Genomic DNA, 22,005 nt, shown 5'->3' with positions numbered 1-22,005 from the left:
ATAAAATAAATAAATCTCCAAGCCCCGTGTGTAACTCTATGTGTGTGAACATATTTTTTTGGCCACATCTAGGTGCCACTTGTTAATATTATTAACATTTTTTCTGTAAACGAACTGACTGACTTGTTTACTGAAATGCATTTCATTTAAAAGAAAAATCTTTGTCAACCTCATGCAGTACATGGAAATCCAATATTGTGCACAGAAGTAAAAAGTTATGATCAAGGCGAATCCACAGAACGTGGAATCTCATGGTTGACTTCTGGCCAGGTGCTGCTGCCTCCTGAGCGCTCTGGACGCCAGGCCTTGCCCTGTTAAAGGGATAGGCTGGCAAGTACGTCTGGGATGTCAGAGCCAGAGGAGCAGAACCAAGCAGAACCCTTAATCGGAAGGGACGAAAGACACGAAGAGGAGAAAAACTTTCTCACAGGGAGATGGGATACTATTTAAGGTCAGGCCCTGCTCCACCTAACCTTCAGGGGTGCAGTGCCCCGGAGGGTCCAAAAACACATGACTGTGTGTGTATGCTTCACTGGGCATGGAATCTTCATGACAATCAGCGGAAATGGTCCTGGTGACCATACACCACACCACACCCTCATCCCACCCTGGCCCCGGGAGGTTGAATGCCATGAACCTGAACCAGAAATGAGGTCTCTTTTTCTGCACGTGGAGATGTGAGTGTCATCCATTAAGGGGGACAAAATCCTCCTTTAATACAACTTATTCATTCATTGAAAGCAGTTTTAAAACGTATCCAAATGGTGTGTATGATTCTTTGGGTACTTTTTATTAAATTTGTGCATTATGATTTTGGGGTCAAGGGGAAAATAAAGGAGAAATTGTGATCCCATTATAATTTCTTTGCATTTTTAAATTTTTCATTTTTTAATTCATAGGCTATATTTTTAGAGCAGTTTTAGGTTGACAAATAAATTTTAAAGTCAAATTTTCAGAAAAGTTGTCAAGAGCAGTTGTTCTTTCATTTCACGACCTCATTCCTGATCAGTCTGTAGAGATAGGTATCTTTCTGATGCACATGGGGACTTAGGACAGTGTAGCTGGGGGAGGCTGCCCGGGCAGCGGCCTGGAGCAGGATGGATTTCATGGAAGGCAGCTCTTCTCTACCGACACGCTGCCAGGGTCAGGTGTCATGCTAACCAGTCACTAGCCAGTTCCCATTCCTGGCCCAGTTGCTCCATTTCCAGAAGCAAAGGATCTGCTTATAAAAATCTGATTGGGGGCTTCCCTGGTGGCGCAGTGGTTGAGAATCTGCCTGCTAATGCAGGGGACACGGGTTCGAGCCCTGGTCTGGGAAGATCCCACATGCCGTGGAGCAACTGGGCCCGTGAGCCACAGCTACTGAGCCTGCGCGTCTGGAGCTCATGCTCCGCGACAAAAGAGGCTGCAACAGTGAGAGGCCCACGCACCGCAATGAAGAGTAGCCCCCGCTTGCCACAACTAGAGAAAACCCTCGCACAGAAACGAAGACGCAACACAGCCAACATAAATAAATAAATAAATAAATTTATTAAAAAAAAAATCTGATTGAGAATAAGAACAGAAAAAGCTGACCCAGCCTACAAGGTTAGGAAGCTAAAGATGAGATTTTGAAGGTTGAAGGAGATCAGGTTTCACGTCTGCCACAGGGTTACTTTTCTGAGCAGGGGTGCTGTGCAGACCAAGACTGGCTCTTTCCCACCATCTCTGGGTGTTCTCCAAGGGAGAGAGTAGAACGCCGCGATCTGGCAGCCGGAAAATGAGATTTCCACATCACCCGGCTCTGTCTGCCCAACTCTGCTCTGAAAACACAGAATCTAAAAGGCCAACGGCCTTGATTTCCCGGTGGAGGAAAAGGGCAGCAGAGGCCTGTGAAGACCTCACATTTCTACAGCTTTTGGACGAGAAGCCTCCCGGGTTCAGAAAGGGCCTTGTTTTTTCAGAGCGCGCATCCTGGTGATTGCCACTTAGTACACACTGACTGAGAACGCACAGAGTCCACCGAAAGTGACTACGAATTCCGTAGTGCTTTGGAACATACATGTGGTCGATTCATCACAACGGCACCTACACAATTTCAAAAACCAGTAATCTGTACCCACACAGACCTTGTTTTATTGCACTTCACTTTATTGTGCTTCACAGATATTGCATTTTTTTTACAAACTGAAGGTTTGTGGCAACCCTTTTCCCACCAGCATTTGCTCACTTCACATCTCTGTGTCACATTTTGGTAGTTCTCGTCATATTTCAAATTTTTCGTTATTACTACTGTACTTGTCATGGTGGTCAGTGATCGGTGATCTTTGATGTTACCACTGCAAAAAGATTACAACTCACTGAAGGCTCAGATGATGCTTAGCATTTTTTAGCAATAAAGTATTTTCTTTTCTTTTTTTTTTTTTTTGCAGTATGCGGGACTCTCACTGTTGTGGCCTCTCCCGTTGCGGAGCACAGGCTCCGGACGCGCAGGCTCAGTGGCCATGGCTCACGGGTCCAGCCGCTCCGCGGCATGTGGGATCTTCCCAGACCGGGGCACGAACCCGTGTCCCCTGCATTGGCAGGCCGACTCGCAACCACTGCGCCACCAGGGAAACCCAATAAAGTATTTTCAAATTAAGGTATGCACATCTTTTTTTAGACATAAAGCTATTGCACACTCAACAGACTACAGTATAATGTAAACATAACTTTTATATGTATTGGGGAAACCAGAAACTTTGTGTGACTTGCTTTATTGTGATATTTGCTTTATCTTGCTGGTCTGGAACTGAACCCGCCAACTCTCTGAGCTCTGCCTGTGCATGCAAGACACGGCATTTACTCTGTCTGTGGGCAGAGCTGCTTCTCCAAGACCTTGAGACCCTGACAATCAGTCACTGTCCCTTCGGGGTCTGTGGCCCATCATTTGGGAACCTCTGCTTTCAACCATTCATGAAAATAGTACCCACATTCATCCTCCCCCTCCCCCTCATCCTCCCCCTCATCCTTCCCCTCCCCCTCCCCCTCCTCCTCTTCCTGTGCTGCTGCTTCTCCCCCTCCCATCTCCCTCCACAGTCATCTGTCCCCACCCCTCTCCCTCGCACACACAAAGGGCACACACCCCTCCTCCCTCCGCACAGAAGTAAATGCACAAGCACAAACCCTGGCGTCTCACACCCTTGATCCTTCCCCACCAGCACACACATGTGTGCACATGTGTGTGTCCGCACAGAACAGGAAGAGTCTCTTCCAACCCCTTCACCCCACAGACCCTGAGACTCCTCCCTGTCTAGAAACATGCACCTGCACCGCGCACACCTCTCCCCGTCCTCTCTAGGAGTTGTCGCCCCCGACTTGCTCTGACCTCTTGGAGACACAGGTCACAAGCAAACTTCCTCACTCCCAGAAGCCCTGCACTCCGCCCGCGCCCGGTCCTAAGGCCCTCGGGCCCAACACGGAGAACAAAGACCAGCCTTCAGGACATGGTCCCCGAGCAGGTGGCCTTCTAGGATTAATCGGAATCATTTCTGCTGGTGCTTGAGAATCGGTGTCCCACCAGCAGGCAGCGGCACTTGCGGTGTGCCAGGCGCTGTGCTGCACCCAGGGCGGCCAGAAGTAGGGAGCTGCAGGCCCTGCCCTCAAGGGCTCAGCGTCCAGTGGGGACGGGGCGGGGGGGGGGAGCAGCCCCGGGGGGTAGAGGCTCTAACACAGTTACTGGGCACCATGGGCGCCCAAAAGTGGGCTGTCAGAGGTACCTGGGCGCGTCACAGAGGAGAGGATGCTTGGGCTGGACCGAAGACAATGGGCAGCCCCTTGGCCAGGCAGGCAAAGAGGCTAAGACATCCAGGGGGCAGAGGGAGGACAGAGACCCAGGTGGCGGGGGGCGGGGGGCGGCTTGTGCTGGAACCCAGTTCCCAGCCCTCGCCCAAATATCCTGTGTTCCTTGTATCCTTCCAACAGGTTTTCTTCAGTTAAGCGGGCCAGAGTGATTTTTGTTGTCTTCGCCCCTCGAAGTATCTTCCTTTCAACTGTGAACTTAAAACTCTCTCTAAAAAAAATAAAGTCTTTAAAAACAAAACATCTCTTGCCCACCGACTACTCCCTGTCCGTAGGACATACAGCTGTGAACAAGATGAGACACCAAGATGCCTTCTGTCTTTCTCCATCCCTTGAAATGACCAGTGCGAGGAGTCAGATGGGTTCCACAGCCTGATTTGTGTGGAGAGGGAGGGAGGAGAGTACGTGCACGTGGCCAAGGTCATGGACGCCGCTCCCAGCTAAAGCCAGTCTGTTGCTCTTTCCTTCTTCCCTAGGCACAGAGCCCCTGATGTTCGGCTGGACACGTGGCTGCCATGAATAAAGATGACATTTCTTAGCCTCTCTTTGCAGCAATGGCATCTGTTTCCTTTTCGCCTTCCCTTCTTCCTCCTAACTGGAATGTAGATGTGAAGCCTGGCGCTCAAGCAGCCATCTTGGATCACAAGATGACTATGTGCGTGGAAACCATTTATGGAGGAACAACAAGATAGAAGGAGTCTGGGGCCCTGACACCAAGAAAAACACGCTAGCCATACCTCCAGATTTCTTGCCTATGAAAGAGAAGTATAATTCTACCTTGTTAAACTATTATTTTGGTTTTTTTTTCTTTGCTCCTTGCAGCCAAATCTGACCCTATGGTATATCCATGGGTGCCTCTGGGCCTTTCTGTCTCTAGCTGTGTTTCCATTCAGTCCCTCCTTCCTGTCTCCATCAGTGTGACCCCTTCACAACACAAATCTGATGACTTCCAATGGCTCTCCTTTGCCCATAGGATACGAAATAAACTGCTTGACCACTCGTGGTCTTGGCTTGGAGAAAACCAGTTTAATTCCTCCTCCTTGCCTGATGCCCTGCTATGACATTTAAAAGAGATATTGGTGAAGATGGCAGTGCTGTGCACCGAGCCTGGGGGCTGGTCAGGGGGAATGAAGATGTAAGATGAGTGCCGGTGTGATTGGGGAGAAAGGGAAGCCACATGGGTGACCCACGGAACCTTGGTCCTGATAGGTGATATAGTGGAGAGAGAACCCAGCCCATCACTGGGGAGTCGGCTGGGACCTGCATACTTGGGCTCCTTAACTGGGGTGAAGCTAATAGCTTGTTAGAGTGCTAAGAAAGGAAATCACGTGACCCGTTCAGTCCCCACAGCCTTTACTCTGGCCTCGTAATGGGCTGTTTGTGTGTCTGGAATGAATACTTACGAAACTGCAGGCATGACCCCAAGGGAATGGATCTTCTGCTCTCATCCCTCATTCAGGCTGTTGGTTCTTGGCCGCCTGATGAACGTGCCGCGTGGGCCACGGGTCATCCTTTGGTTTCTTGGTGGTCGCCGGCACAGAATGTGAACCGTGTTTCCAAAGGCTACTTGACCAGTCTGTCTGGGGCAGAGATCCAATTTTACTTACTGTTCCAGAAGCCACGGTGGAGCCAATAAATATCTGATTAATAAGTACTGTTATTTACAGGTAAAGATGGTAGTGTAGAGACGGAAGAAACCTTTTCCACTAGTTTGCACCAGAGCTGCTCTGAGGGAAGGAGGGGCAGCCTTTGATTAGGAAAACCCCAGGATCGACCACTTTGCGGGGGGGGAAGGGGAAGACCGGAGGATGATTAGAGAGAGAGAACAAAAGCCAAAGAGGAACAGAAGTGTAGTGGTGGGTATGCGTGGAGAACGGGCTGCGGAGGACCGCACGCAGGACAGAGGCAGGACAACGTAGCCCCGGTTAGCGGAAACAACCAAGGGACCATTTAAAATAGCAAAGTCAGGCCTTCCCTGGTGGCGCAGTGGTTGAGAGTCTGCCTGCCGATGCAGGGGACGCGGGTTCGTGCCCTGGTCCGCGAAGCTCCCACGTGCCGCGGAGCGGCTGGGCCCGTGAGCCATGGCCGCTGAGCCTGCGCGTCCGGAGCCTGTGCTCCGCAACGGGAGAGGCCACAACAGTGAGAGGCCCGCATACCGCAAAAAAACAAAACAAAACAAATAGCAAATTCAACTCGCAGTGATCTTTCTGGTGGTGCTGAGATGCGCCTTCCTTTTGCCACACCCTCAATACCCCGCAAAAGTCTGTATCAGTGGAAGTTTGAGAAGGACTCCAGGTAAAAAGGTGATTCTCTACTGTGGAGTCAAGCTCAGGGTGGAGCTAGAGGCCATCCTTCCAGACAACAGGCGCAGACCAGGAGCCGGATGCGACCTGCAAAAGGCTCAGGGAAGTGAGACGGGGATTTAAGCAGGTCTCATCTTAATTTTAAGGGGCAGCGTGAGCCCAGGTGATACCTGGTCGTCAGTGGGACTGGGTGTCTCTCAAGAGGGCAGGTGCTCAAAATTAGTTCTCCAGGAGAAGGATGAGGCGAGGTTGGATGTGCTGGGCTGGCGTGGGACAGGATGGTGCACACGAGATGGGATAAGCCACCAGGACTCATGCTCCGGGTCCTTTTGGGACCAAGTGTCCAAGGAGGGGAAGACGCTGGTCTAGATTGGAGGAGCTTCCTGTGGTGTGAGGGAAGACAAAAGTTAACTGGGCCATTCAAGTGCTGAACCCATGACCTTGACCTGAAGTCCGTACCTACCTCTGTCTACAGACAGTTCTTGCCTCCGAGGCAGGTTCAGAGCTTAGAAGACACTTTCCAGTAGAAATGGCCCTGTGCAAGATTCTTAGGTTCCCCGAAATTGTGGGTTGTGTCCAGTCCCCAAGACCAGCGTGAACTTCCAGTGTGTCTGGACGTGGAACTAATAGGACTCGAGATCCTAACTTCAATTTAACATATTATTTCCCACAAAGGAAAACACAGTGCTAGTTGTGATTTAAAAACCAAACAAACAAAGAAACAAGCGGTGTTGCTTCTCCAAGACCATCAAGAACGCAGACATCTCCAGGACCTCAGCGCCAGCTCACATGGGAGGGACAGGCTTGGGGAACTTATGGAGAGAGAAGTGGGGACTCAGATGGAGCAGAGGGAACACAAGGTAAACTCATGAATCGCTGAAACACTGGGCATTGCTCACCTAGTTAGGGATCTAGAGAGGGCAAGGCAGTGGCTCTCCACCCACCATCTCGAATCGCCCTTACACATTCTCGCTGACTGGTCATTCAACTTCTGCTTGAATATCCCCAGGGACAGGAGACTCACTACCACACAGGGGAATACCTTTCTGCTCTGGAGAGCCCCGCATGGCTGAAAGGTAACATCAACATATGTACCAAGTTTCCTAATCTCATTCTGCCCTTGGAGTTGGAACCTGCCGGCCCCTGGGGATGGGGGAAAAGTGGGGAGGATGCACGTCTAGGGTGGAGAACCCAAAGCCAAGGTGGTTCTTAAAGACCTGAATGTTGGGGTCCCTCTCTGCACCCTACCGCATGCTGTGTCCAATGGCATTGTGACTACTTGTCTCAGTTTGAGCTGCTATAACAGGAATACCTTAGACTGGGGGCAGACATCAACCATTCACTTTTCACTCTCTGGGGAGTCTGAGTGCATGACGCCAGCCTGGTCGGTCCTGGGGTCGCTCTCTTCCTGGATTCCGTGCGCGGTGGAGGGAGAGGGCTCGGTTCTCTGCGTGCCCTTTTAAGGGCATCAGTCCCGCCACAGCAGCTCACCGCACCCGTCACCCAAATCAAATCACCTCCCAGAGGCCTTACCTCCACATACCATCCACTGGGGGTTAAGGCTTCAACACACGAATTTTGAGGGGACACAAAGATGCAGAGCATAGCATGGCTGCTTATTGAGCACTTAGTACGTGCTAACAGTCTAATAATTATTATATGCTAGATAGACAATTACTATATGCTCAATAGGTACAAGTACTGCTTCCTTTGATGGGTGAGGAAACGGAGGCTGGCCAGGTGTAGTAACTTGCCCGAAGTTTTCCCAGTCAGTAAGGGGCAGAGCTGCCAGGGTCCCAAGTCCATACTCTTGACCACGACCCGCGGTCCTGCCTGGGTATGTCATCAGCCTGAGACCCCTCCACTCCTCCCAGCCAGCCTCCACTTCTCTGCCTTGCAAGAAGCGTGGCGTGTTCTGCGTTCATGGGCTACAAGAGGACCAGGACAGGACGGCTCATAGCTGAGCGTCTCTGTATTCCAGGAGACACCGTGGGCTGTTCCGACGGAGGGAGAGTCTGCTTTCTGGGGTACAGACTCGGAAGGCGCAGGCAGAGAGGTAGACGCAGACGGCAGACTCGGGAGCAGCTGCGCCGAGCACCTTCTCCCTGGAGAAGAGGAAGTCATCAATTTTTAAAAATAGAAAACCCAAAGTAAACCAACATCTTCAGAGACATTCTGTGTGCTGTTCTCAGAAGTGAAACGGTTTGAAGCTTCCCACTTCCCTCCTCTCTCTTTCTCTCTCACACACATGTTCCCCGGCCTCCCCCTCTCTCTGAAGCTTGTTTGTGACGCCCCGCCTAGCAAGGCTGTCTTCTGGGGTGTCTAGGCTTGGTACCAGTGACACCACCAAAGACATGTATTCTTTTCATATGCTTGTCTGCCTGTGTCTCAAACCAGAAGAACGATTTTCTCCTAAATGAATAATCTTCGCCTTTGTCTCTCGTAAAGTGGAGCAGGCAGCACCTTCCTTGCACTGGGTTGGACTGCACCCCATGACAGCTCAGCGTCACGTTTGTTCATCTCAGAAGAAACCCTTCTTTGCTTTCCTGTGAACTTGTGTCTGAATGATTCGCCTACGCCATGTGGCATATCACGCCAGGGGCATAATAGCGAAGCTTAGTAGAGTGGCGGCTAGGAGGAGCGGAGGCTGTGCAGCTCCATCCCTCCTTCCAGAAAGGTTTCCTGAGCAGCTACTGTGTGCTTGGCACTCCAGGTGGGAGAGTCTCACCTGTATTCAGGTGAGATGTGTGTCTCTCCCCCACGGAAAGGAAAGGCCATGTACCTAGCACAGCGCGTGACAGAGAGTAAACATTTGTCAAATGAGTGGGCTCAGCATCACTCCATGGCGACTGCATAAAGTACCACAATGCTCTGCAGCTCATTCATCAAGAGGGGAAGTCATCAGCTTCACTGCCCCCTCGAAGCTGGGCTGGCCTTGTCTTGCTGTGACCAATGGAATACAGTGAAAGTGACATGTGATTTCCCGGCTTAAACTTCGAGAGGCCACAGGCGCCTGCCAACCCTTCCACTCTTGCTGCTCTTGGCGCCCTGAGCCATCATGTGATGGGGCCCTGACTAGGCCCCTGGCTGACGAGAGACCCAGGTTACCGCGTTGCCCCGTCCAAATGCCAGCTGGCTTCCGGAGGCAGCACTACTTGGCTCAGTACAAACACCCAGGTCGGCCCAGCCACGACCTGCCCTTCTGCCCAGAGCCAGCCAAGATCAGCTGAGTCCGAGCCGGCTGATCTGCAGCTGCTGAGAGAGCCTCGTCCAAAACGCCAACTCACAGAACTGTGGCCTAAAGAAATCATGATTGTTTTTTAATCTTTAATAAAGATTTTCCCCGGCTTCTCAACTAAAAAAGCAATACATGTTTTTATAGAATACTTTGAAAATACATAACACTACTGTTAACATGTTGTATTCTTAGCTTCATGCATATGTGGATATATCACCTTTTCAAGAGGGGATCACAGTCTATACACTGAGTTGTATCATATTTTTTAACTTAATGAATTACGAACATTTTTTGACGTAAGAAAATACTATTTTGTAATTTTCTTTGTAATTAACTGCATATACTCTATTACATTGCTGTAATTTCCTGCAACAGTTCCCTATGCATGGACATTTGTATTGTTTTCACATTTTGCTGTCTGAACTAGCACTGTGATCAGTATACTTGCAGAAATAATTTGAGATATATTTCTATTTCCTTAGGACAATTTTTTTTTAAATGGAAATGCTGAATTAAAGGAAAACTCCGTTTTCTAGGCTTTGGACCATATTATCTCCTTGCTCTATGGAAGCATTTCTCAAAACTTCTGATTTTGAGGCCTTTTAATATTCTTAAGAATTATTGAGGTTCCCAAAGAGGTTTTGTGTATGTGTGTTATTTCTATCAATACTATCTTAGAAATCAAAGTATAGAGATTTTTAAAATAGCTATTCGCTTAAAATAATGACAATAAACTCATTAAATGTTAACATAAAACTATATCTAATGAAAAATAAACATTTTACAAAACAAAACAAAATTACTGAAAAGAGAGGCATTGTTTTACATTTTTGCAAATCTCATTAACATGTGACTTAATAAAAGATGCTGAATTCTCATATCTGCATTTTATGTTGCAATATCACAGATCAAGAAGCCTCTGGAAAACTCCATAGTACACTAGTGAGAAAATGAGGGTGAAGATATCACACAACGTCTTAATATTACTGTGAAAATAGTTTTAAGCTCCTAGATTCTTGGAAAGGGCCTCAGGGAGCCCTGGGGTGGGGGGTGGGGGCAGTCCATGGAACATTATCTTTAAAGAAAGGAAAAACCTAATTTGTTAAGCAAAAAGTAGGATCTCTTTATTGCTGTTTTTTAACCTTTATTGAGATATACATTACATAATATAAAGTACCCATTTGAAGTCTATAAATCATTATTGTTTTAAACCACTAAATTCCAGGGCTGTCTGTTACACAGCCAAAGCTAACTGGTATAAATTATGTATTAATATTGACAGTGAAATAAAAGCACTGAATAATACATGAAATAAATAGCTTCTGTACAGTCAAGACAACTAAATCAGTAAGTGGCACTGTTATTGTTATTGTCACTATTTGTAACAGTCAACTATTTATTGAGTTCCTGCTACAAGCATTTATTATTCTCCAGCTCATTCAGATCGCTCAGTAACCCCCCTGTGAAGGAGGTTTTGTTGGTTCAGTTCCGGTCCCTGTAGATTTTAAGAAATTATTACTGTCCATTGCAGGGGTGCTGTCGGGGACACAGAAGAATTAGATGACATCATCTCTGCTCACAAAAGTGGGTGAGATGTACAAATGTGAAACGTCTCAAGAACACCGTCTATCCGTTCTCTCATTTATTTATTTCAGAAACGTTTGTGGAGTATCCACTTCACACAAGGCTCCGTGTTAGACCGAGGGAAACAGAGACTAAGTGTCGGTTCACATTCCCCCACGCCCCCCACCTGCTCCCGCCTTAAGGCGTCCGTCTAGTGGTGGTCTACATACATAAACACCGATCACACATCACAACACAGAGAGATTCCAAGAAAATAAAGATCAGTGAGGACAACACTGGCAATGAAGACTCAAAACACTGTGATTCCAGACTCCATACCAGGAAATCAGAGACGATCAACAGGCAGGGCTGCAAACTCCCCACTGAAGGCATAACTCTTTCATATCAACAAGAAAATAGCCTACAGTCCAGTAGAAAACTAGGCAAAGGCTTTGATCAGAGCGTTCACTGGAAAAGGCACTGCAAGTTCTTATGAACCTGCTCTCATAATACGAGAAAATTTATCCTGATACACCATGTTTTACCTAGAGCATGGGCAAAGAAGTAAAAGTTTTATTACACTTTTGGAGACGCTCTTGTACATTGATGTAAAACGGTACAACCTTGTCTAAATCAACGTGGCAACATTGATCAAGATTATAAATGCACTTGCCCACCATCAGCACTACAGAATCGCACATGTGTGAAACGACATATGTACAGGATTTTATGGCATTATTTGCGTTGGCTAAAGATTAGGAGCATTGAATCAACAGGGACTTAAATAAGTGATGATACATCTACACAATGGAATAATATGCAGCCATTAAAAAGGAATAAGAAAGGTCTCATGTACAGAAATCAGATCATTTACAAGATACATTGATAAGGTTTTTAAAAGTAAGATACAGAATGTCATTTATAGTGTGTTGTTATTTTTCTTTAAAAGAAGGAAGAGAACAATATATTTGCTTGTTTTTAGAGACTAGCTCTGAAGGATGCATGCAGCACTCAGCCTCCTCATAACAACCACTGATGTAGGGATTACTGTTCTGATCTGTAAATAGGGAAATTGAGGTTCAGAGAGTTTAAGTTGCGTGGCCAGGGTCACACAGCTTGTGTGGTCGAGCTGGGATTTGGACTCAGGGCTGTCAAATTCCAAAGGCTTTTGTTTCAGGCCCACTGCTCAGCACCCACAGCTTTGACGCCTGTATGTGTAAAGAAAGGAGGTTTCCAAGAGAGGGTATGCATGTCCTTCTCTGGTCTTGTGTGAAACTGAATGCATTTGTCAGAAAACTACATGGCACTGGCCTTGGCCCTCTGTGAGATGTAAAGGTCAAAATCATGCCCTCAGACATTTTCTCAAAACTGCTGACTTCTTGAAGTGGTGGTGTGGTCTCTCAGAAACACAGCTACCCAAACGTTTGAAGATGGCCAGGAAGTCTGTGCTAGCGGGTAATGAGAGCTGGATTGCAGGCCTGCTGTAAATCAATGCCGTGGAGCAGCTACTCTGGGTCTCTCTTGCAAGCCCTCGTCTTAGACCGCCAGGTCCTGTTGGGAGGCAAGTCGGACGGTGCATCCACCACAGTTCTCAGGTGCTTGCACCAGGACCCAGTCTAGCTGCTTTCAGCTGAAGAGGAATTTATTAAGGACTATTATGCAAATCACAAATTCTGCAGGAGCCAGGGAATCAGACTCGGAGGACGCGCCACGTTCCTTCAGAGGCTCCGGGTAGAGATGCTCTTGCCGCCAACACAGGCACCTTGGCTCACACCACAAGCGCGCCCTCCCTGCGTGGGTGCCCCCTGCGCCACTGCTCTGCTCCGAGAGCTCCAGGACCTGCGCCACTGCTCTGCTCCGAGAGCTCCACCTCTCTCCGGCGAACGGCAGCTGCAAGCAGCGCCTCTCTGTTGCCTGACGCTGCTCGCCAGTGGAAGAGCCGCGCAGGGGCGTCTGATCGCGGGGTCCAGGTCACGTGACAGCACTGGAGCTGCAAGGCAGGCTGGGAAAGTGAGTTCCGGTTTCTACCTGGGGCGGGGGAGGAGAACTCATAGTGCGAGAAGCTCTGCGAACATGGGAAGGGCGGTCCTCACCAAGACAGACAGAACCCTAGAGACTGCACGGAGCCTGATACCTTCAATCAGCAGGCGAGGAACCTGAGAGCCAGAGTGGGGAAAGGACTGGTCCAGCATCACACGGAGGGTGAGAGGTCACGACCAGCATCTTCCCCCGCGCTGACTCCTGGGCAGTGTCTTCTGGCTCCATCAGTGTCTCCGTTCATTCTTTCAGCAAGTGCTGAGTGAACGCCCACGGTAGTGGGGCCTCTCAAACACACGGCTCCGCTAGCAAGGCCAGTGCTGAGGCGGGGCCCAGGGTCAAACCTCGCTGCTGCCCTCAGGAAGCCGACGTGCCGTGGGGAGGGCCCCTGGGTTCGTGAGCCAGCCGGTGCCGTGTGCAAGCCACCTGGCCTCGTCCCTCGATCCCGGAACACACAGCTCCCAGCCTCCTACTCTGGGAAGCCCTCCTTCACCCGCTCAGCCTGCAGGCACGGCCTCATCCCAGTTGCCCCTTCTCCAACCAGCATTTACCGAGCACCACGCATGCTGCGTCATGAGACAACCCCGGAAACCACTGAGATGCTTAACGTGTTTACAGGTGCCAGGACGGCCCAGAGGGACTTGGAAAAGGACATGGAGGGAAGAATGTATTCTACTCCTGAGGGTCTGAAATCTTTCCCCGGAGGAGAGGCTGCTTGAGTTGGCACTGAGAGATGGAGAGGCGTTTTCTAGGCAGACAGGTAAGGAAAAGTGGTCCAGGCAGAGGGGACAGCACTCACAGGGCAGCGGGTGGGGGACGGCCTTCAATTCCACACCTGTCGTGTGACCCTTGGGCGGACATTGTCCAGGGCTGTGGGCCTGTTTTTCCAGCCCCTGCGGTGTGGGCGCCCCTCTTATTCACGCCTGGGGATGGTTCCGTTTCCTCCACACTCCCCTGCACGTGGGCCTCCCAGACCCCTGCTTGTCACCCACGTGGGAGTTGATTTCGAGCTCTGGGTGAGTGGCATCTTCCTTTCCTTTTCATGTAAAACGTGTCACCACATTTCCGCAGCCCCAGTTGCTCTCTGGTGAAAATTAATAGACAAATAATTTTTCACAAAACTAATTAGCAGAGAGGAAGATGCTAACGTGTTTTGCCAACTGTATCTCTCCCCAGCTCACCACCAGCTGCCCGAGGTTGCCGAGGGGCTTGGGCTGTTTGGAGGCGGCGCCGTCAGAAACGGCAGGCACTCCAGCCCACCGGCACCAGACTCCTCTGCAGCCTCTGGCCAGCCATCCACCTACTGGCCAAGCGGACTCTGCCTTCACGATGAATAAAAGCTTCAGCTGGTGGAAAAGACTGTGATGGGACGGACCCACATTCTGGAGTCAGACAGGCCTGGTTGGATTTCGGCACCTGCTATTCACTAGTCAGGGGACTTCCTTAGCCTCAGTGTTCTCCTCTGCAAAATGGGGTTGTGGTGAGGATTCAGTGAGGTGATGCACGGGAAGCCCCAGGGTGCCAGGTAGTGTGACCTCCGTCTCATGGTAAAAGACCCCGAAGCTTTCGGGGTGAAGTGACCTGCCCAAGGTCACACTGTCGGGGAGCTGGGGTGGGTCTCTAGGTCTGCCTAGTGCAATCCTCCTGATCTCGCACTGAGCCACCCTCCAGGTTTACAGAGACGCAGGATGTCCTCTGAAACAGCCCTGGGTCTCAGATCCTGCCTATGGCATCGGGCGGCAGAGGGCAGCAGGCAGCCTTCCCAATTACTGCCCCTCGGTTACTCCTCCATCATGAGATAAGAGAGCAAAGGACATAACTATTAACATTCTGGGAAGTCAGGAGTGAGAAATGGCGTCTGTACAAGACTATTCATTGCAGTGCTGTTTGAAACAGCAAAACAGTCTAGATGTCCATCTAAAGGGGACTAGTTAAGTCAGTTACGGTGCACTCATACCATGGAATGATATGCATGTTTGAAAATAACCAGGAAGCTCTCTGTGTGTTGAAATAGAAGGATTTCTAGGATTTAGTGTTATGTGAAAAAAAAGCAAAGGGCAGAAGGGTATGTTAATATACTATTTTTGTATAAAAAATTAGGGAAAACCCATCATCTCTATTTGCATTTGCACATGCAAAAATAAATCCTGGAAGGACGAATAAAAAACTAAAGTGGTCTCCTGGGGAGGCCGGGGTGGCAGAGGGAGATTTCATCTTTTACCCTTCCTCTAGAGATGTTTCCCCCTTTTCTTAGCTTTTTATGTTGGAATAATTATAGACTCACAAGAAGGTGTAGCAATAGTGCAGAGAGGTCCCGTGTACCCTTCATCCAGATTCCTCTAAGGATAACATCTCACATATCGGTCCTACTTTATCAAAACCAGGAGATTGCACTTTTTTCCCCTCTGACCATCTCCTTTAAAAAAAAAAAAAAGAGATTTTAAAAAATTGCTGTAAAATACACATAATGTAAAGTTTGCCATCTTAGCCATTGTTAAGTGCACTGTTCTGTGGCATTAAGGACATTCCCATTGCTGTGCGACCATGACCATCACCCACAGAATGCTTTGCGTCCTGTAACACAGACTCTGCTCCACATGAGGCGCTAACTCCCCCGGCCCCTGGCAACCACCGTAACACGTTCTGTCTCTGTGGATTTGATATGTATATGGGGTCATACACGGCTTGTCCTGTTGTGACCGCCTTATCTCACTGGGCAGGATGTCCTCAAGGTTCATCCAGGTGTCAGAATCTCCTTCCTTTTCAGAGCTGGGTCACATTCCGTCCTATGGGTCAACCACATCTTGTGTATCCTCTCACTCACCGATGGACACTTGGGTTGCTCCTGGCTCCACGTGTTACCCAGAACGACCCCCCTGAGGTGGGAATGCACCCTCCCTCCTCCTTTGCTTAAATATGTAAATGAATGCCCTGCTCTCAGCCTGATCTACAAGCCCCTCTCCATCTGGCAGCCTTCCCTGTCCTTCTCTTCCGCCACCTAGAACACAGTAGGTGTCCAGTTAATTGTTGAATTAAATGTCCTCACCCTTCTTCTTGAACTCCGTTTTTTTTTTTTTTTTGCTCGATTCATCAGGGGACCCATTCTCTGCCTGGACTGTTCTCTCCCCACCCCGCCTATCAGGTCCTGCTAAACCGCCCTGATCTCCCCAGATGTCACTTTAAATGTGCCCTCCCCAGGGAGGCTTCCCAGCTGCTCGGTCGGCCCAGCTGCCTGCGGTGTGTCACACGATGCTCGTGGCCCCTACCTGTCACTGTGTGTTTTCTGCCTGTCTGCCCTGCTCGGTGCTAACAGCGCTGAGACCTGCCTCATGGATTGTCGCACACCCCGTCATCTCTCCCTGAGGACCCGAGAAGTGAATGGTGATGTGCAGAGGTAACAGAAAGCCACCCACCCTCCAGAGAACAGAACATAACCCCCTTGGCTCTGCTCCCCTCTCTTGGAAAGACCGAAAGAGCTACGTAGATAGGCATCTAGACAATGCACTGTCCCCTGTTGCAAAGTCCTGGGGTCCACGCTTCCTTCACAAGGGGCACCATCGAAGCCCTGCTAACAGAGGGACAGCCCCTCCCCGAGCAAGGTGGCACCAGCCGCCCCTGAGGAAGACCTCAGCTGCTGGGGAGGGGCGCGTGCTTCTTGGGGCAGACAGGAGGGGCTCAGCAAGCGCCCGGAAAGGCTCCATGGGGGGTGAGCCTTCCTCTCGCGGGATGCGGTTGGGGCCACGTGCTCAGTGAGCCTCCTCCTGGGAACCGCCCTGTGCGTCCTACCCAATGGCACACTCTACAGAGCCGGGCGTGATGCAGGGGCCCCCGAGGCAAGGTCACGGCTGCTCCCCGGTCATCTTTTGGGGCCTGGGGGGCCTGGCCCCTCAGGGAACGGGCATGATCTCTCAACCCTGGTGGCAGGGGGACCCGCGTGGGGGCCAGTGGACAGCTGTGTTCCCTGACTGCTCAGCAGGCTTTCAAGAAACGGCCTTCAAAACAGAAAAGTGGGGACCGCATGGGACCCAGAGGAGCAGGGAGGGAAGGAACAGACACGTCTGACACCAGCCTGTTGACCACGGATTCCATGAAGACCTGTGATGAGACCCTGTGCAGGACCCAGGAGCCCTGGGAAGCCACGACAGGAAGACAGCAGAGACCCCAGATGCAGACGCTGGCTCTGCCACTTCACAGCGTGGGGAGAGCTGCTGGCACCTTTGTGCTACGGCTCCTGTCCCTAGAATACAAAGGCTCGCCCCGTACTGGGTTATTGGGCTGTCGGGATGCTTAGGAAAAGCGCTGACTCAGAGAGAGCACTCAGGCTGCTGGCCCTTACGTCCATCAGCTTGTTCAGCTGGAGGATAAAAGGTTGGGTCAGATGCTCTCTGAGCCGCCCTCCAGTAACCGTGTGTACATCAGTTAGGTTATTCTGGTTACACGCAGTGGACTTGCAACTCTGGCTGAGCTCTGCAGAAGGGGATGGGGGAAGGGGGTGCTCACAGAACTGGGGGGCAAGAACCAGAGAGGGTCTGAAATCAGGGTGGTGGACCCCACTGACACCCTCTCCAGGGAACTCCTTGGCCAGCAGAGAGCAGGGTACCCAGATCAACCACACCCCAAGGCTGCGCTCAGGGGAGACCAGGTCCTCCAGGGGCGGTGGGGTGCTGTGGCCCACAGAGAGGGGAACGAGAGCCCTGGGGACAGAACCCCTGGGTGGTGAGACTGAGGGTCTGGAAGCTCTGACTTCTGGCTCTACCCAAGGTGATGAACAACCTGGGAAAACCAGGCGGGTTGCCGTTGAGGCTTTGAGACGCTGTGTCTCCCCATGGCCACTTTCCGGGGGTGGGTTTTCCCTCAGCGCCAGAAAGCTCTGTCTTGGAGGATCCCGCTTGCTGGGAATTCCTGGCGGTCAGCTCTGACACAGTGTCCAGCACACACAGGTCCTTGATAGAAGCCAACCGATGGAGACGGTCAAGTAATCCCCGCGCAGATGAAATTTCCAGACTGACAAAGGGGGGCAGCAGCATCCTGCCTCAGAGGAGCGCAGCGTCCGTGAGGGCCGGGTGGTGGGGTCTCCAGACCAACGGGGGCTCACTTCCCTGCTGATTTCTGTGCTGATTTCTGAGCCCGAGTGTTCAGCTCCGGTGACTGATTCGCTTTTCTGACCCTCCGCTTCTTCACCTGGAAAACTTCATCGGGGCTGTTGTGAGGTTTGACGAGTTAATCGTTCATTCCAAATATTTGTTGAGCATCTCATATGTGTTGGTCACAGTTCCGGTGCTTGAGATACATCAGTGATCAAAATACACAGAGACACCTGCGCTCACACAGCTTACATTTTAGTGGATACAAACAGAGCCATGACCACCAGGTAGGTGCTCTGCTTCTTACTAAAGTGTGAGTGACTTTCAGCACGGTTGGCTGGCGGCTCCAGGGCACCTCTGTTGGTGTGCATTCATCACGACTGATCACAAAGATTCCACCTCTTTTTCTGGGCACACAGGACTTGCTTTGACCAAAGCAACAGAAGCAGAAGTAACAGGGTCTTAATACATACATAAAAAAATAAATATTAAACCCAACATAGCCATAAATAAATAAATATTTTTTAAAATTTTTAAAAAAAGGAAGAAGAAGTGATGGGGTCCTGGGTGGAAGCTTTATGAACCAGTGCACAGTGCTGGGTCTCGTGGATGCTGTGACCAGGCAGGTCCCTGGTGACGGCACCCCTGTGGGGACTTCTCAACTGCCCTCCCTGTCGGCCTTTCAAGTGGGCTGGTAGCGTGAGAGAGACATAGGTTTTCTGTGGCATTAAACCACTGATTTAATCTGGGACTTGAGGGTTGCCTACGATGGCAGTGTTGGACGAGCTGCACTGATGGATAAACACCCCCCCCCCACACCCGCCGGGGCATTGCAGAGATTCCCACAGTCTCCTTTCTGTAGCTGCGTCTTAGCAGGTCCACAGGAAGCAGAAACTTAAGAAGGTCGGTCCCCAGGCAGAGAACGCCAACACAGAAATCCTGCTTTCCTCACTTGCTCTATCCATCCAGGCAGGCTGGACAGCCGCCAAGTCTCAGATTCACTCTGTGTGTAAACAGTGGCTGCAGCTCCACGGGCACTGGCTCCAGGAGGGTCAAGAGACTGCAGATTCCAGCACAGCCTGGAAGCGGCTGGACCTGCACCCCCTGCCCCCAGCCCAGCCATGTCTCCAACCGTGGGTCCCTCCCGAGACCTCTCATCCCATCACCCCAGGACATCTTCCCTCTTCCCCTCTCCTCTGACCCAGCCCTATCTGCTGCTGTCTTTCTATCTCTATTTACTCGGGCCATTATTTCAGAAAAGAAACTACTACACACAACCCTCCTCCCACCACCTCTGATCCCCTCCCTGTTCAAAGACAGGCGGCTCAGATAGGGTCCAATCTGGAAAACGTAAACACTCTGAATAGCTAAAATAGAGAGCATTGAATCCAGGGAATTGGTTCCATAGGAGGTAGAGTCACTGGGAAGTGAACTGTGATAGTCAGGGAGCCGAGGCCAGCAGAGCAGGGAGCCGCCCTCTCCGCTGGGCAGAAGGGATGGAGAACGGGGCCTGGGGTCAAGCGGGGAAACCTGGGGCCGGAGCAAGGAGATGCAGGCCCTGGAGACAGAGAAGAAGGCGGAGGGAGACCCCTACTTCTCCCTCCCCCCTGCCCTCCAGGCCCCTCTGGTGCGTCCCACTGGCGGAGTGAGCTAGGAAACACAGCCTCAGAGACGGGGGAAAGGCAAGCTGCGGGTAGGAGGCACTGAGGTCGGAAATCAGCGCACCCCCATCCAGCACCCACGTCCCCATAACCCTCTTGGGTGGAGGCTGCTGCTTCTCTGCAGCCCACTCACCCCAGGGCATGGGCCTCTGCCGCTTTTTCCTCTGAACCTTTCCATCTTGGTTGATGACACTGCTGACTCAATACCCATTCCCAATCCCTTTCTTCCTTACTTGCCTCCACTATTGGTGATGGAAATTTAAAAACTCACTTTCCCAGCCTTCTTGCAGCTAAGGATGGCCATTGACCTATAGGCAGAATCTTCTGGAAACTTTGTTTTTCTTGATTAAAGGAAACAGACATGGCTGCGACCACCTCTTTCCCCTTCTTCTGGTCTTGAGTGCCATGAAAACGTCTGGAGCAACAGCAGCCATCTTGCAACCATGAGGTTAAAGAGCCCATACGTTGAGGATGGGGGAGCAGAAAGAAAGACCCTAGATCTTTAATGACACTATCAAGATGTTAAACCAGCCCTAGATGGCTCACCACCAGACTTCTTGGTGTACGGGATAATTAAATGCTTTTATTGCTTAGGTCACTGTTAGGTTTCTATGTCTTGCTACCAAGAGCATTCCTGAAACAGATAGGGGCAATCTTACCTATACAGCTCCACAAGCCGGGATCCCAGGAATAAAATCCACCCCCTCCTTCCTCACCCGCCATGTCTCATAAGTCCCCTGGAGATCTCACCTCCTTGGTGTCTTACCTCCTCTCTCCTGGCTACGCTCACAGCTCATGTCAAAGGTCAGGTTCTCATGCTGCCCCTCTCCCTCTCCTAAGCCTCACCCCACTGCAGCCAGAGGGATCGTTCTAAAATGCATACATTGCACATTGAGGAGTGTCCCTTTTTGGCTTCAAAACTTGTATAGGCTCCCCACTGCCTCCAGGATAAAACTTAAATGCTTAGCAAAGCAGACACAGCCCTCAAGACCTGGCTCGTGAACCTCAGCCATTCCTCTCCTTGAACTTCTGCTAACGGTTCCCTGAAGTCGCCATCTGGCCACGCACCCCAAGCCTTGGCATAGTCTGTCCCCCCAGCCCTGGTGCAGAGGCCGGCCCAGATCCAGGTGGGATCTGGACCCGCTTCTTTCGCTGTTCACGCCACGCTCTATCGCTCTTTTACTGGCCTGCTTTTTCCTTCCTCCTTTACCAGAAAGCCAGCTCCTTGACAACAGGACCGCGTGTGTTATTCATCTCTGTACCCCAGTGCCTGACACACTTCAGGGACTTGATAAATTATGTGGAGTAGGGAGTGAATGAGTGAGTGAATGAATGGGGCCGTGCATGCAGGAGCCTGGGAAGTCAGCTGCTGGGAGGAGCTGACGTTTTGTGTTTTTGTAGAGAGGAGAGAATGGCAATGACCTCAGCCTTTGAAAACCTGCTTAATAACCCAGCTTCCCTGGAACTTTGCCCAGCAGCAGCTTTGGGGAGGAGAACACCCTGCCCACTTGCAGACAGAGCTGAGTCCGTTCTCCTGAAATAAATTCTGTCTCAAGCCACCTGTCATCAGTGAACCATCTTGAAGCGTGATTTTCCCAGAAACGTTACCATTTGTCTTGGAATGCTTGAGGGGAGGTGATGGCGAGTTGGGATTAATCTCTGAGATTCCTTTGAGGCGTCCTGTTCCCTTTCCTTCTTCTCAGAGGGGAAGATGGCTCAGGGAGCTCTGAGATTGACACACCTGTCTCCCATGAGAGAGGAGTGATGGGGTGAGAGCTGGGGATCCTCTTAACATACAAAGCGCCCTTTGTCCTGCTGGTGAATAAATGATTATCACGTGGATTACACATGTGATGCAGCCACATGGCCCCAAAACCTCCCAAGTCGTAAAAGAAGGCTTAATAAAGAATTATGGGACTGGCAAAACAAAAAGTGGGATCAGCGAGTTCCCTTCAGATGAGAGCTGCTCATAGAACGTTCGTTGTCTTAGCCCCGCCACGCACGTGTGTGTGTGTGTGTGTGTGTGCGCGCGTGCCTGTGTGCATGCGTGTGTGTGTGCGTGTGTGTTTTGGGAGCAGGGGGGCCTGTTTTCTGAAAAGTGGCCATCGTCACCCTCTAAAGAGTCTCCCACACAGCTCACTGCTTCCCCTGTGTCTGTTCCTCCCCTTGGGGAATTGCAGGTGACACCAGCTCAAGGGCACGGTGATAAACTCCAGCTACAGTCCCAGCAAGCCCACCTCTGTTGAAGCATTTGGACGGTCGAAGCCCTTCTCAGCTGCAGCTGCAGTGTCAATGCGATT

This window comes from Globicephala melas, chromosome 20 (genome assembly GCF_963455315.2).
Source record: "Globicephala melas chromosome 20, mGloMel1.2, whole genome shotgun sequence".
In the NCBI taxonomy this organism is placed as follows: domain Eukaryota; kingdom Metazoa; phylum Chordata; class Mammalia; order Artiodactyla; family Delphinidae; genus Globicephala; species Globicephala melas.
This window is presented reverse-complemented; position numbering follows the sequence as displayed.